The sequence below is a fragment of the Hemitrygon akajei genome, chromosome 31, assembly GCF_048418815.1.
Source record: "Hemitrygon akajei chromosome 31, sHemAka1.3, whole genome shotgun sequence".
Classification (NCBI taxonomy): Eukaryota; Metazoa; Chordata; class Chondrichthyes; order Myliobatiformes; family Dasyatidae; genus Hemitrygon; species Hemitrygon akajei.
Window position 1 is genome coordinate 14303591 of NC_133154.1, and position 17280 is coordinate 14320870.

General features: G+C 41.9%; 2 protein-coding genes across 6 annotated transcripts in view; one reads left to right on the forward strand and one right to left on the reverse strand.

Moving 5' to 3' along the window:
• LOC140719414 (leucine-rich repeat transmembrane protein FLRT1-like) overlaps positions 1-9251 on the reverse strand; it is a 78643-nt gene extending 69392 nt beyond the window's left edge. The window contains exons 1-3 of the mRNA XM_073034057.1: positions 9193-9251; positions 5301-5485; positions 559-840 (exon numbers count right to left, since the gene is read on the reverse strand). The gene's annotated coding sequence lies outside the window, so the exon portion shown is untranslated. The remainder of the gene's footprint in view (positions 1-558; positions 841-5300; positions 5486-9192) is intronic.
• Positions 9252-9323: 72 nt separating this feature from the next.
• l3mbtl2 (L3MBTL histone methyl-lysine binding protein 2) overlaps positions 9324-17280 on the forward strand; it is a 149259-nt gene continuing 141302 nt past the window's right edge. For all 5 annotated transcript variants that reach the window (XR_012096907.1, XR_012096905.1, XR_012096906.1 and 2 more), the window contains exon 1: positions 9324-9448. The gene's annotated coding sequence lies outside the window, so the exon portion shown is untranslated. The remainder of the gene's footprint in view (positions 9449-17280) is intronic.

Below are 17280 nucleotides of genomic sequence, written 5' to 3' on the forward strand. Positions count from 1 at the left end.
TATCCAGTTATGGTATATGGCTCAAAATGTTGGACAATATCGAGTAACATGAGGAAACAAATTGAAGCAGCAGAGATGTGGTTTTTGAGGAGGATGCAAAGAATATCATGGATGAAACAAATATCTAACGAAGCTGTCATGAACAGAACAAGCACAAAAAGAGAAATAATGTATGAGATCATGAAAAGCAACACACTATATAGTTAGACCTAATCTCCAGACTTTCTGACCATGAAGGGACCTGGTGCATCTACAGTCAACAGGCTCTGAGTTTACAATAACAAATGACCTGTACAATTCAGAGCTCCTTCTGTTGAAGTATGGCACTCCTAAACAAAATGCTGTGCTTACAAAGCTGTTTCAGTGAATAATACTGTCTGGTGTCCCATGACAACTTCAACAACAAATTTATGGAAGGAAGCACAGAAGTAAAACAAAAGGTCAGCCAAGCCCAACAAAGCAGTTAAAGAAACCTGGAGAGTACTTCTTTTGTTCAAAGTTCTTGTTTATTAATTGATAGGTTGTAAATACTTTTGTTTTATTTTTAAAAATGTTTACCTGATTGTTGGTTCGCTCTTGTCATTTGCTGAATGCGACTTTATCCTTCTGTATCCAGTCTCCTGCCAGTTACCAGTCATTTGTTCCCACTGTCCATAATGGCTTCGGTTTGGCAGTGCTTCAGTTTATCATTCTCATTTCGATTTCAAATCTCTCCAGGACTTCAGCCTCACTTTTACTGTGACTTCCTTTATCTCCAAATCTGGCAACTTGGTCATTCCGCATTTTATTTACTTCACTATGGCCGGCCGATCCTTGGTCCTAAATGCTGGAATTCCTTCCCTATATAGATATTAATATATTCAACAAACTTGCCTCATTTACCAACTGGGTTAATCAGCTAACATAATACTCCCAATGATAAAAGCAGAGAATGATGGAAATGTTCATCAGGGCTACAAACATAAATAAAATGGACTGAATGGCCTCCCGCCATTGTAGGATCCTATTCACCAGGCACCTCACAATGCATTGCCTCGAGCAATTCATCCCCAATCTCTGCAGTGGTAGATTATGCAGGACAGTCCTTTTGTGGGCATTGGCATTTGTAGGAAATGCTTATGCCATGGGTGCATGATATTGGAGTCAGGGACCTGGAGTCAGATGGGACATCAGAGGATGGGATCTGGAAGGCGATGGGATATCATTAAGAATTCTCACCAGGCAGGACATATACTACCTTATTTTTGAACTATTTATTTCTATAATTTATAGACTTTAATCATTTTTTTGTACTGTACTACTGCTGTAAAACAACTTTTTCATCATATGTCTGTGACAAAAATCTGATCCTGATTCTAAGTGTGATGGGATATAGGGGTCTGGGACCTGGAGTGTGTTGGGATACGGGAGTCTGGGACCTGGAGTGTGATGGGATAAGGGAGGCTGGGACCCGGAGTGTGCATGGAGCAGGCCTTCTGGCCCTTCAAGACCTCATTCATAGTATATTGTGCCCTGTGTGCTTTTCACGTCCAGATTCATTGCTCAAGGCAGAAGTTCCTCTGGATGATATATGCCTGAGCCTCTTTACAACAGGAACATCCTTTCTCTATATGGCAATCAAATCCCTTTGTTAAAGATCAGATTCACTTTATTTGACACATGTACAGCAAAATGCATCATTTGCTTCAAGTGTAATCAGCGAGGATTGTGCTGGGCAGCCCGCAAATGTTGCCATGCTTCCGACGGCAATGTATCATGCCCACAGATCACTAAGCCTAACTCTATATCTTTGGAATGTGGGCGGAAACCAGAGCATGTGGAATAAACCCACACGGTCAAGGGAAGAATGTTCAAACTTCTTACAGGAATTGAACCCTGATCTTACAGGCTAGGCTGGTGCTGTAAAGCGATTGCTGCCATGCCATCCTAAATGCCAATTATTATAAATGCCAACATTTTATTAACCCCTTGAACCACTCTTTTTTAATCCGTGAGCTAGGTTTCAATGTATCAGGCATGACAACATGAAAGCCTCTCCACTCCTTCATATTTCGATCTTCTTCAGCATTAAGAAAATATTCTGATCTATCTTTTCAGATTGAGAAACACGACCTCACATTGCAAGTCACTGACCTGTATCTGCCGTGCCCTTACCCACTAACTCTGTCTGCATCTTATTGTAGCTCTCTGCTCTGACTTTGTATTTCTATCTTTGTATTAAAAGAGATTCTGCTGTGTCATCGGTCATCCATCAATGCAGTGAGGTGGTGAGGATCAATTACTGCCACCTGGTGTTCAACATTCACCACACTCTACCCACAAGGATGCTACATCTTCCGATCCTTTGTCACCACTGTAAGGATTTGATTTCATGTTTTACCAGCAGAGTCTCCTCACCCACTCTGCCACCTGCCTGTCCTTTCAATACTGCGCCATCCTCAGCACTATTACTCCAGTTCCAACCCCCCCCTTGCCAAATTCATTTAAACCCTCCCCAACAGCTCTAGCAAACCTGCCCACAAGGATATTGGTCCCTCTCAGGTTCAGATATAATCTGTCCTTTTTGTACAAATTATACCTTACCCAAAAGAGATCTCAATGATCCAGAGATCTGAAACCCTGCCCCCTCCAACCAATTCCTCAGCTGTGCATTCATTTGCCAAATCATTATATTTTCACCCTCATTGGCATGCGGCACAGGCTGTAATGCAGAGATTACTACCCTGGAGGTCCTGCTTTTCAGATCTCTACCTAGCTCCCGATATTCTTTCCTCAGGACTTCCTCTCTTTTCTTACCTATGTCATTGGTACCATATGCCCCACGATTTCTGGCTGTTCACCCTCCCCTTTAGAAATCTATTGATTGATCCGAGACATCTTTGACCCTGGCAGCTGGGAGGCAACATACCATCTGGGTGTCTCTGTCATGTCCCCAGAATCTGCTTTCTGCTCCTCTAATTATGAATTCCCTTTTCACTACTGCACTCCTCTTCACCTTCCTTCCCTTCTGAGCCACAGAGCCACACTCACTCCAGAGACTTGGTTGCTGAGGCTTCCCCCGGTAGGTCATCCCACCCAACAGTATCCAAAGCGGTATACTTATTATTGGGGGATTACTGATGCCTTTTCTATCTTCATTGTAATTTGTAGCCCAAACCCTGGCTACTGTTAGGAGGCATGTATATAACTCCAATCAGGGTCTTTTTACCCTTCAGGCATATGAAAAGAACAATGTTGCAATAATCATGGGGGATTTCAATATGTACGTAGATTGGGAAAATCTGTTTGGTGCTAGATGCCTATGAGCTGGCTTTTTAGAGCAGCTTGTTGTTGATCCCATTAGGGGAACAGCAATTCTGGATTGGGTGTTAAGTAATGACCCAGATTTGTTTAGGGTGCTTAAGGTAAAGGAACCCTTAGGAGGCAGTGATGATAATATGATAGAATTCTCCCAGCAGTTTGACAAAGAGAAGATAAAATCAAATGTATTGGTGTTACTGTGGAATAAAGGGAATCACAGTGGCATGAGAGAGGAGCTGGCCAAAGTTGATTGGAAGGGGACACACAGGGATGACAGCACAACAGCAATAGCTGGTGCTTCTGGGAGAAATTCAGAAGGTCCAAGAATGATACATCCTAAAATGAAAACATATTCTAAAGGGAGGATGAGGCAACTGTGGCTGACAAAGTAAGTCAAAGGCAGCACAAAAGCAAAAGAGAGGGCATATAACATAGCAAAAATTAGTAGGAAGGCAGAGGATTAGGAAGCTTTTAAAACCAATGGAAGGCCAGAGAGAAAAGATGAAATACAAGCAAGCCAATAATATTTTAAAAATACGATTTTTTTCTGATATATATCAGAAGTAAAAGAGATGAGAGTGGGTTTTGAACTGCTAGAAAATGATGCTGTTGAGGTAATGGGGGACAAAGGAATGGCAGAAGAACTTAGTAAGTATTTTGCGTCAGTCTTCATTGTGGAAAATATTAGCAGAATGCCAGAAGGTGAGAGTGTCAGGGGGCAATAGTGGGTGGCATTGCTATTACTAGGTAGAAGGTGCTTGGGAATCTGAAAAGCCTGAAGGTAGACAAATCAGCTGGACCAGATGACTACACCCAAGGATTCTGAAAGTGGTAGCTGAAGAGATTGTGGAGGCATTAGTAATGATCTTTCAAGAATCACTAGATTCTGGAATGGTTAATTGCAAACGTCATCTCACTCTTTAAGAATGGAGGGAGGCAGAAGAAAGGAAATTATAGACCAGTTAGCCTGACTTCAGTGATTGGGAAGATGTTGGAGTCAAAGATTAAGGATGAGGTTTCAGGGTACTTGGAGGCACATGGTAAAAACAGGCCCAAGTCAGAATGGTTTCCTTAAGGGGAAAGCTTGCCTTACAAATCCATTTGAATTTTCTGAGGAAATAACAGGCAGGATAGAAAAAAAAGAGTTAGTATACATTTTTCAGAAAGCCTTTGACAAAGTGCCGCACATAAGACTGCTTAACAAGTTTAAGAGCCCATGGAATTACAGGAAAGGTACTAGCATGGATAAAAGGCTGACTGGCAGGAGGTAAAGTGTGATTATAAAGGGGGTCTTTTCTGGTTGACTACTGATGACTAGCGGTGTGCTGCAGGGATCGGTGTTGGGACCGCTTCTTTTCATGTTGTATTTATTTGTAGATAGGTTTGCAGATGATACTAAGATAAATGGAGGAATAAGTAATGTTGAGGAAGCACAGAATCTGCAAAAGGACTTAGACAGATTAGGGGAATGAACAAGCTAGGGTTTTTCTCTTTGGAGTGAAGGCGAATGAAAGGCAATAGAGACAAAGGTGCATGAGAGGCACACATAGAGCAGACAGCCAGTGTCTTATTCCCAGGGTGGCTATGGCTAATACAAGAAGCCATACTTTTAAGGCAGTTGGAGAAAAGTATAGGGAGGATGACAGGGGTATACAAAATGATAAGAAGCCTTGATTGAGAGGACAGCCAGAGACTTTCTCCCAGGGCAGAATTGCGAGGGGGCATAATTTTAAAGTGTTTGGAGGAAAGTATAGTGGGGATGTCAAAGGTAAATTATTTTTTTTTTACACAGAGTGTGATGGGTCCATGGAACGTGCTCCCAGGGGTGGTGATAGAGGTAGATTTATTGAGAATTTAAAAGACTCTTAGAAAGGCACATGGGTGGTTAAAACAAATGGACTATTTGGGAGTGAATGGTTAGATTGATCTTAGAGTGGGTTATAAAGTTGGTTTTGTGGGCCGAAGGGCCTGTAATGTTCAATGTTTTTTGTTCCCTTTACCTGTCCCTGACAACGAATTCCAACATCGCCATTGCATAGTCTTCATTACATCAACTTCTTCCCTCTTCCTTTCCAGTCCTGTTGGAAGTCTCTCAGCTGAAAACGTCGACTGTTTATTTCTTTCCGTAGATGCTGACTGACCTGTTGAGTTCTTGCAGTATTTTGTGTGTGTTGTTCTGGGTTTCCTGTCAAGAAACGAAGAGGAGGCTTGACCCAGAAGCAGAGCAGCGGAAACAATTCAGCAGTGAAGCATTCCTTTGATAATCAACTGCAAAATAACAAGCCACAAGGGGCCACGAAACTAGAGAGAACAGATACTAAACTCACAGGTAACAAGGTAACTGAGGCTAGGAGCAACTGGCTGGTTTGATGGGTGAAACAAGTTCGTGGATGAGAGCTGGGTTTAAATAGGCTGCAGGAGATGAGTTGGAAATGAGTGGCAAGTGTTTCCTGTTAGCTGGGTGGAGACTGGAAGGTGACTGCCTGTGCAGGTCTTACATTTCCAACATCTACAGGCGGTTCCCAACCTTTTTTATGCCATGGACCAACACCATTAACCAAGGGATTTGTGGGTGTGTTTTACTGCTCAACATTGATGTCTTGTTCTCCCTTTTTGCTTGCACTAATTACCTTGCTCTCTGATTCTGATGCCTTTGTCCATTGAACAGAAGCGGTGTAGAAATTACACTCCTGATTCTGTATTAGAAATTTCCTTGCGATGATGGGAAGAACAACTTCCAGCCTCATCGTCATAGCTGATGCACTTAAAGCAGGACTACAAAATGAGATCCTGTCGCAGAGGTTTTTAATTTAAAATTCTGTTTAAAAATACATTTTTGATGGCCACATATCATCTGCGGCACATTCAGGCTGAGTTGGAGGAGACTTTCCACTTGATTCCCAGGCTCCCAGCACCCCCTGCTGGTACCTTTGTTACAAACGTAGAATCTACTGGGTCTCTTTTGATTGGCCAATAAAACTGACACTTGAGGGCCAGCAACACACACAAAACGCTGGAGGAATTCAGCAGGCCAGGCAGCATCTATGGAAAAGAGTACAGTTGATGTTTCGGTCCAAAACCCTGCTGAAGGGTTTCACATTTTGTGTGTGTTGCTTGAATTTCCAGCGTCTGCAGATTTTCTCTTGTTTATGACCTGAGGTCCAGTATCACTTAACACCTCCTTTAGGATCATATGATACATAGGTGATCATTCTCCTAGCAGAACAACCCTGTCAGTCCCATCTACCAAGTCTTGTCTCCGCTCAGCCTCTGATACTTACTGCCCATTTTGCTGCTGGTGTTTAGGGCAGCAATGAAGGTCCTCCATCAGTCTGTATGGAAAGATTCTTCATTGCTGTTTCTGTAACAATATTTTTTGACTAATCAGGGTTGTTAGTCCTGAGCTAAACCCCCGTATTTGGAGGGTTGGTAGATCACTCTTAGTCTGGCCTCTACCCTTTGACCTATTTGGCATGGGGGACCCTACCAAGAACCAAAACACAAAGCCCTGACTCCAGCCAACATAGCTCTCCGCGTCATTGAGGTAGGCAAGCCTCCAATCCCTACAACAAAGTTGTGGTCCTTTTGGAAGTCAGCCACTATAGCTAATAGTCGGCATTTTGGTGAACCTCCTTTGCACCTTCTCCAAAGCCTCTTCATCCATAACAATAAACACAGGAGATTCTTCAGAAGTTGGAAATACAGAGTAACAGACACATAATGCTGGAGGAACTCAGCAGACCAGACAACATCTATAAAAAGGAACAATGATTGGCATTTCAGGCAGGATCCTTCTCCAGTCCTGATAAAGTGGCTCAGTCTGAAGAATCGATTTTTTTTTCCTTTTTGTAGATGCTGCCTGACTTGCTGAGTTCCTCCAGCGTTTTGTGTGTGTTGCATCAATAACAATGTTTTTCCTACCAAGTTAGTGACTACTTCAGAACTTGTTTTCCCTATTTATCAACGGCCCCTTTTTTGTCCTCTATTTTTATTGTGTGGCTCACTTTATGTAATGTTAACATCATAATTAAGCCTTCTGTAGAATATCATAATGATGAAAATGATTGCCTCCAGTGTCCACCCAATGTCCCGTAGAAAGTCCCAGATTTCCTTTTTCACCAATTCTACAGGCAGTAAATTTCACTACTAATATTTATTTAAAAAAATAGATGCTGCACACATTCCTCCTGCATCTTTTAAAAAGCACCACTGCTATACCATGTTTATATATCTTAATCAAACTGCTTTGCTAAAATAAAAAAATATAAAATACTATTTTCAATTTATTAGAAAAACATTTAAAATTAAAACTTACAATATTTTTCCCAGCTCTGTGCCCTGTGTATCTTGATTTTTGAACCAAAATTACATTGCTCCCATCTCAGGAAGTGCAATGCATGAAATGCATTGATTTAAATATTAGTGTTATTAATGGTGTCTGGAACTGGACGTTGCCCCTTGATTGCAAATGCATTGATCAAACCAGATCGCACTCACCCTCTCTCTGGCAAGTAGAGGACTGTAGAATTGAAAGTAAGAAGCTAGGGTGATCTTTTTGTAAATTTCGATATGTACCTTATGCTAAAACATCCAACTCTATATAAAGTACAACATTCAGGTCAGAACAGTCATGTTATTCCTGTTGAGCAAAGCTAGTTACCAAGAGGACCATAAGTTTGTCATGGTTTGAATGCTTGCATGCCTCAATGACCTGGAGAGCTATGATGGCTGGCGTATGGACTTTATGCTTTGGCTCTTGGTAGTGTCACCCATGCCAACAGGTCAAAGGGTAGAGGCCAGACTAAGAGTGGTCCACCAGTCCTCCAGGTTCAGGGGTTCAGCTCAGGGCAAACGACCCTGACTGGTCAAACAAAATTGTTACGGAAACAGCCATGAAGAATCCTTCTACATCTGAGAGCGACGGTATTCCTAAGTCTCCATCCGGGACTTGTATGACTGACAGTAGTGAAAACTGAGAGAAAGCTACAGATGTGTTGAAGGAAGCCCTGAACACTGCCAGAGATGGAGGACATTCGTTGTTGCCCTAAATGCCAGTGGTGTTACGGGCAGAAAATAAGTGATGTATAGATGTGGGGTAATGACCTGTTTGAATGGCAGGCAAAACAAAAATTTTCACTGTACTCCATGCATGTGACAATAATTAACCTATTTATCAATTGACATCTTCTTGAAGCTTATTCATAAGCCATCCAGGAATGGTCATAATAAGATTCCTTACCACAAAGCGCCATCATGCTCAGATTCACCAGAACCATCTGAACTCCAGCCTTTGCCATGTCAGTCTTCCATTTATAATTAGAAGCTGGATATATATATCACCCTCAAAGTAAACTCGTGGGTCCACTGACCTTAGAAGAAGAGTTCTGAGGATTCATGACTCTTCAAGAGGTAAAAAAAAAAGTTGTCCCATCTCTCTCATGGTTGCTTATTGCAATACGTATGTACTTTAATAATAAATTTACTTTGAACTTTGAGTTTTAAATATCTGAACCCTTAGTTTGGGACAGTATCCCATCTCCCCCAGGAACAGATCAATACAGGGTCTTGAAGCCTAAATGTTGACAATTTCTCTATCCACCAATGCTGCTAGAACTGCTGAGTTTTCCAACATTTTCTGTTTTTATTTCAGGTTTCCAGAATCTGCAGTTTTTATTTATCAAAACCATATACCTTGAATATTTTAGAAATAAACATCCTGATTATGACCGTTCGCTTGAAAAAATCGTTTAAAAACTGCTAACGAGGCGTCTAAAGCGGTTGACAGTAGTGTGAACCACAAACACGAGAAAATCTGCAGACGCTGGAAATCCTGATGAAGGATCTTGGCTTGAAACGTCGACGGTTTATTAATTTCTATAGTTGCTGCCTGACCTGCTGGGATCCTCCGGCATTTTGTGTGTTGACAGCAGAGTGTGAAGCGCCAATTAAAATGGACTACATATCCCAGAGTGCTCTGTCAACCCTGGCATGTTTTACCTATTCAATATAAGCCCTGTTCATTGGTTGTGGAGGATGGAGGTCTCCTCCAGTAAGGTGGCACCTTATTTTGCGATGGCTGTTCCTAAGATGGGAGCAATGTGATTTTGGTTCAAAAATCAAGATACACAGATCTGCTGGGGAAAATATTGTAAGTTTTATTTTAAATTGTTTTAATATAGATCGAAAATAACAATATTTTGTATTAAGATAAGCTGTAAGTTTAATGATGATTGATTGCCCTTCTCTTATGAAAGCCCCCATTCTGTAACTGATGTCTCTATACCATCATATTGTGTCAATAATATTTTTAATGCTCTTGCATCGAGTTAAAAACATAATATTATTGCCAGACAGAAGTGAGAGTTGGTTGGCTTTTAAAAGCGTTTGTACTGTTGCTTGGAGCCCCTTTGTGTTTTTTTTTACATTTAATAAACTTTATCTTAATGAAAAAATATAAAATAATAAACAGTTCAAAAACTTCTTACATTCTCAGTGTCATATGGTTAGTTTGTTCCGTAGTGTTAACATCTGTTTATAAAAAACAGCCCCATCGCCACTTAGGAATGGAATCTGTTTGATATAGCTATTGAAACGTTTTATAACTTTGTGCAATCACCCTGCAAAACTTCTCCTATCCTCTGCTCAATAAAATAGACTCTTGAGCTCACAGTCTACCTCGACGTGGCCTTGCACATTACTGTGTACCTGCCCCTTTACTGTGACTGTGTTCAGAACTCTGCATGCTGTTATCTTTCCCTTGCACAAATTTTAAAATGAGCTGTAATGGATGCCATTCAAAGTAGTTTTTTTTTACTGTTCCTCGCTACACGTGACAATCATAAAGTAATTGCCGGTGAATAGAAGATGATTGTTCTGAGAAACAACTGTTTATTTTGGGCTCTGAAACATGCCCCTGGCTTTTTCATTGCAATATTCAGAGTGCAAATAATGCAGCCAGTACTGTACAGTTGTCCCTCGGTATCCGCGGGGGATTGGTTCCAGGTCCCCCGCGGATACCAAAATCCACGGATGCTCAAGTCCCTTATATAAAATGGCATAGTATTTGTATATAACCTACGCACATTTTCCCGTATACTTTAAATCATTTCTATCTGGGATCGCAAGACCCAGCAGCAGATAGTGAGGTCAGCTGAGAAGATCATCGGGGTCTCTCTTCCCGCCATTACAGACATTTACACCACAAGCTGCACCCTCAAAGCAAACAACATTATGAAGGACCCCACGCACCCCTCACACAAACTCTTCTCCCTCCTGCCATCTGGGAAATGGCATTGAAGCATTTGGGCTCTCACAACCAGACTATGTAACAGTTTCTTCTCCCAAGCCATCAGACTCCTCAATGTCCAGAGTCTGGACTGACACCAACTTACTGCCCTCTACTGTGCCTATTGTCTTGTTTATTATTTATTGTAATGCTTTTTTTGTGCACTTTATGCAGTCCTAGGTAGGTCTGTAGTCTAGTGTAGTTTTTGTGTTGTTTTATGTAGTTCAGAGTAGTTTTCGCATTGTTTCATGTAGCACCATGGTCCTGAAAAACTTCTCATTTTTACTGTGTACTGCATACCAGCAGGTATGGTCGAAATGACAATAAAAAGTGACTTGACTTGAATACTATGTAAATAGTTGTTATACTGTATTGTTTAGGGAATAATAACGAGGAAAAAAAAGTCTGTACATGTTCAGTACAGACAGTACCATTGTAGCTCTTCTGGGAACGCTGATGCTGCCTCAGCTTCAGTTGATGCCGATTCTCCCGTGATCTTTAAGTTCTTGAGGCTATAGCGCTTTACATAGCTAGCCAGCCATCCCTTACTAGCCTTAAACTCCTTCCTCTTACTCACAACACAAGTAGCAAACAAACGAGACACGAGGTGAACAATGTTCAAACAACTGAGTGCTGGAGAGAGACTGAGGATCTGTGAAATGGCGGGAGGCTACAGCAGGGTATGCCTACACATCGCTTCATTCTCATGGATTCAGCATAGTGCATGGCAAATTCAAGTTTTGCTTTTTGGAACTTTGGAATTTTTTTTGGAATATTTTCGATCCGCGGTTGGTTGAATACGCGGATGCGGAACCCACGAATACAGAGGGCCGACTGGATGTATTAATTTCCAATTTTGTAATTTGAACACTATTTCAGCTACTTAATGAAGGCAGAAAACATTGAATGAAGAAGACACTGGAAATACTCAGATCGGGTGGTATGTGCAGAAAGAGAAACAAGAGTTAATGTTTCAAGTCAAAGACACATCATCAGAACGTTGCCTGTTTCTGCTGCCTCATCTTAGTCATAACGTCACATAGCACAGAATTTGGTCCTTCAGCTCACCGAGCTTTTCGTCTGTCCACATTAATCCCATTTGACCTTTCTAAATGACGGCTCTTTCATTGAGATCATTAAGAGCACCAAATTTCTTGGTGTTTACCCGGTGGAGAATCTCACCTGGTCCCACAACACCAGCTCCATAGCCAAGAAAGCTCAGCAGCGTCTCTACTTTCTGCGAAGGCTGAGGAAAGTCCATCTCCCACCCCCCATCCTCACCACGTTCTACAGAGGATGTATCGAGAGCATCCTGAGCAGCTGCATCACTGCCTGGTTCAGGAATTGCACCATCTCAGATCGCAAGACCCTGCAGCAGATATTGAGGTCAGCTGAGAAGATCATTGGGATCTCCCCATCATTACAGAAATTTACACCATACGCTGCACCCGCAAAGCTAACAGTATTGTGAAGGACCCTGTCGTCTGGCAAAAGGTACCGAAGCATTCAGGCTCTCACGACCAGACTGTGCAACAGTTTCTTCCCCCAAGCCATCAGACTTCTCAGTACCCAGAGTCTAGACTGACATCTGCATCATTTATTATTATATTGGAATTTGTCCTCTACTGTGCCTATTGTTTATTAATTATTGTACTGCCCTGCACTGTTTTGTGCACTTTATGTAGTCTAGTGTAGCTTTTGTGTTGTCTCACATAGTCTAGTGTAGTTTTGTGTTGTTTCATGTAGCACCATGGTCCTGGAGGAACGTTGATTTGTTTTTTTTTTATTGGTCGAAATGACAATAAAAAATGACTTGATTTGACTAAGTGCCTCTTTGTAGTGATTGCATGTTGAATGTTAACAGTATTTTCTGTTGTTGTTTCAGATTGCTGACCTCCAAAGTTTGTTTTAAGCTCTAATTTATATAATATTTGTCATACACTGTGATTTTGGTGCGGGTGGCTGTTAGAAGGATGTAGCCTTTGGTGTGAATAGAGATTAGCTTTTCACTTTATTTGCCACAGATTAGCTGACAACTTGAGCTTGAGTAGTGCTGTCAGCAAAACAACACCGAAGCCTTAAATTATTGAGTCTCAGATGCAGTGTGAAACGGGCCCTTTGGCCAATTGCGCCTGCACCAGCCATCAACCACCTATTGTACTAATCCACCATTGATGCCATCTTATATGGCATAAGATGTCTCCTATGGTGGGGGAGTCTAGGACCAGAGGGCATAGTCTCAGAATAGAAGAACGTCTCTTTAGAACAGAATTGAGGAGAAATTTCTTTAGCTAGAGCAGGGGTTCCCACCCTTTCTTTATGCCAACGGCCAATACCAGTAAGCAAGGGGTCTATGGACCTAGGTAGGGGACCCCTGAGCTAGGAAGTGTGGAATTCATTGTCATCTATGGCTGTGGAGGTTAAGTCATTGTGTATATTTAAAGTGAAGGTTCTTGATTAGTAAAGGTGCCAAAAGTTGCAGGAAAAAGGCAGGAGAATGGGATTTAGAGGGATATGAATCAGCCATGATGGAATGTGGGAGCAGGCTGAACAGCCTAGCTCTGCTCCCATGTCGTATGGTCTTAGTTCTGATTAAATGAGATCAGTAGTGGGTTTGTTATTGGCACATATGTGGGAAAAACTTTGTTTTGAATGCCATCCATACAGTAATTTCAAAACATAAATACATTGAAGTAGGATCAGTGACCTGAACTGTTAACTCTGCTTCTCTTCACAGATGCTGTGTGACCTGTTGAGTGTTTCCAGTACTTTCTGTTTTGTGTTCCTTTTATTCTTGCTTGTTAATGTGGCAAAATGCCCCAATGGTGTGTCCATATTCTGGAAAAATGAAAGCTTTGCTTCATAAGGAAAATCTGGGTTAGATGACTAAGGGCTAAGTCTCATAGATTATGAAGAGCATTTTAAAGAGTGGTTTGCTATGAAATTCTAGAGTTTCATATCTCAACAGCTGAAGGTCCCAGTAATGGAGAGGTTACAGTCAGCAATGTAAAACCATTCTGAACTTGAGTGCATGTGTCTTGAAGGGAGGAGGAGGAGGTTATAAGGGTGGGGAGAAACTGTGAGGAGATTTTAAAAAATGGAGACAAATTTTAAAATCAAGACTTTCGTTAACCAAGAGATTGGCAGAGTATGTATGCAATAGTTGAGGGCAATCCTATCTCTTTAGAGAGTAACTCAAAGTTTCTATCAGTTAGGGGAACTTAGTCCCAAGGAGATTTGGTGGGACCAAAGGAGTGGGTAAGGTTCCTCACCTAGAATCTCCTCAGTGTGTAGGAAGAAGCTGTCGCAGTGGCTGCACAGGGCTTGACAGGACAAGTCAAAGCCTTGATAGAGGATAGGTTAGATCTGTGGGCAGATGGATGTTCGGTAAGTAACGGCTGGCACTTGCCCAAGATTCTTACTGAGAGATATGCGAGTGAAGCTAGACAAGATATTGGATTTACATTCTGCGGTAGTTTTCACTATTGATTTCATTAGAAAGCCAAATCTCCAGAGCTCTAAAATCAACATTGCACCCAATCCTGTCATACTCAATATTCTTCGATGGCCTGATTGTATATTTCCTCAGCTGAGGAATCTCCTGTCTGGATCACTGACACACAATCAGAGGTAGTCAGTTTGGACTGAAATGGGGAGAAATCTCTTTACTCAGAGAATACTGAACCTTTTGAATTCTGTACCTTGGAAAAGGAGCCTCAGCCATTGTTTGCATTCTAAACATACACTCAGTGGCTGCTCTGTTAGGTACAGGAAGTATCTAAAAATGGCCACTGAGTGTATGTTTGTGGTCTTCAGCTGCTGTAACCCATCCACTTCAAGGTTCAGCATGTTGTGCATTCAGACGTACTCTTCACCGCACTGTTGTAACACGTGGTTATTCAAGTTGCTGTCGCCTTCCTGTCAGTTTGAAGCCATCTGGTCATTCTCTTCTGACCTCTTTCATTAAAAAGGCATTTTCACCCACAGAAAAACTGCTCACTGATTTTTTTTTTAAATTTTTTTTTTTGCACCATGCTCTGCAACCCGTAGAGGCTGTTGTATGTGAAAATCTCCAGAGGTCAGCAGTTTCTGAGATTCTCAAACCAGCAATCATTCCAGTCAAAGTCACTCAGATCACATTTCTTCCCCATTCTGATGTTTGGTCTGAACAGCAACTGAACCCCTTGACCGTGTCTGCATGCTTTTATGCATTGAGTTGCTGCCACATGATTGGCTAATTAGATGTTTGCATTAACGAGCTGGTGTATCTAATAAAGTGACCACTGAGTGTATTTCTGTATGTTAGAGGAATTTAGAAACGTGGAGGTAGAAGATCAGCTATGGATGTTGGCTGGTAGAACAGGCTTGAGAACAAATGATTTAGTCCTTTATTGACTGTTTATGTTCTCATGTTAAATGCGGGTGCAGTGGATTAAAATTCTATTATTTCTACCTCTGTCAATGATGAAACAACATTTTAAGTTGTACTATGAGGTGTGTGAAATCCCAGGGGATAAGATATATTACGTGATCTAATATTGCACTTCTTGGTAATATCTGAAACACTGCCGGGATCATAAAAAGACTTGTTTTTATAGTACCTTTCATGGTTGTAGGGTGTATCAAAACTGATGGAAGTATTTTTGAATAGTAGTTTATGTTTTTTTTCTAAGTACAGCAGCCAAATTATGCACAGTAGGTTATTGCTAATAGATAACAATTAGATCACTGAATTAGCTTTATTATCACTGACTTATAAAACACATAATTTGCATTACAGCAGTACAATGCAAAGATATAAAATTACTATAAATTACAGAGCTAAATAGTGCAAAAACAAAGGAATAATAAGGTAGTGTACGTGGACCATTCAGAAATCTGATGGTGGAAGGTCAGAAGCTGTTCCTGAATCATTGAGTCTTCAGGCTCCTGCACCTCCTCTGCTGATAGCAGTGAGGAGAAGAGGGCATATCTCAGATGGTGAGGGTAATGAACGCCACCTTCTTGAGGCACTGCCCCTTCAAGGTGTCCTTGATGGTTGGGGGTGGGGTGGTGGTGGTGGTGTTGTGCTTGTGAAGGGAACATCTGTGGAAAGAGAAGCAGAGTTAACAGTTCAACTCTGAGTTAATGTCCAGGTTCAACAATCTGCTGGAAGAATTCAGCGGGTCAAGCAGCATCTGTGTGAGGAGAGGGAATTATCTGTGTGAGGAGAGGGAATTATCAGTGTTTCATGTTGAACTGAGTGTAGAGAGGGGGACTGATGGGAAGGGAGTTCCAGGTGATTGGTAGAGTGAGGTGAGAGTGTAAGATGATAGGCAGATCGTCCCAGGGAGGGGAGCTACAATGGAGCTGGAAGACAGTGGCAGGTGAATGATAGGTGGAGCCAGATAAAGAGAGGGGAAGGAAGGAAAAGATGGGGAAAAAACACAGAGCAAGGTGGGGAAAGGGGAGGGTAAAGGCTGAAGACAGCTGTTGGAGAGAGATAAGCAGGAATACCAAGGACTATCAGTGTTGGAATGCAGAACATAGTGCTTGTCTCCCTCCAACAGCTGTCTCCAACCTTCACACTCCTCTTCCCCCACCTTGCTTCATCAATTATTTTTCTTTCCTTTTCCTTCTTTCCCTTCTTTCTCTTCGTCTGGCTCCATCCATCATTCACCTACCATGGTCTTCCAACTGCATTGTCTCTCCCTTCCACTACCTGGCACAACCTGCCTGTTGCCTTGCACCCCTCCTCAGTCCACCAATCACCTGGACTCCTTTCTCACCACTCTCCTCCTCTTTATACTGGTCATCTTGCCTCTCCACTCTCAGTTCTAATCCAGATTCTCAACCCAGAATGGCAAAAGTTCCTTTCCTCCTACTGATGTCGCTCAACCCGCTGAGTCCTTCCAGCAGATTGGTTGTTTCTCCCGGTTCCATCATCATCTTTGTGTCTCTTTCAATGCCAGGGTGGTAGTCCATTTCTGGGACTGCATAACATAATGTATCAGAGAGCCCGTCCTGGGACCAGCATGTAAGTGCCATTACAAAAAATGCTCAGCAGTGCTTCTGCTTTCTTAGAAGTCTGTATGGATTCAACATGTCATCTAAAATTTTGACAAACTTCTAAAGGTGGAGTGGTTGCATCACTGCCTGGTTTGGCAGCACCAATACCCAAGAAAGGGAAAGCCAGCAAAAAGTGGTTGCTACAGCTCAGTCCATCGCAGGAAAAGCCCCCTCTACCATTGAGCACATACAAAGGGCACTGCCACAAGAAAGCAGAATCCATTCATCATGATCTCCACCATTCAGGCTGTGCTCTCTCCTCACTACTGCCACCGGGAAAGGTCTCACACCACCAGGTTCAGGACCAGTTTTTACCCTTCAAACATCGGGCTACTAAACCAGCATAGATAACTTCACTCACCTCAACACTGAACTGATTCCACAACCTATCCACTTTCAAGGTCTCCTCAATTCAAGTTCTCAGTATCATTTATTTACTATTTAGTTATCATTATTATTATTATTATTATTATTATTATTAGGTTTTTTTGCATTTGCTGTTCATTTTCTTTTGCACATCTTCCCCACCCCCCCCCCAACCCCACCTTCACCTCTTCCTATTCATCATTTGCCTAATTAATCTTCGGAAGAAAATGCTGTTGTGAGTGCCTGTCACAAAATGGGGAACATTGAACTTGGATCGTGGT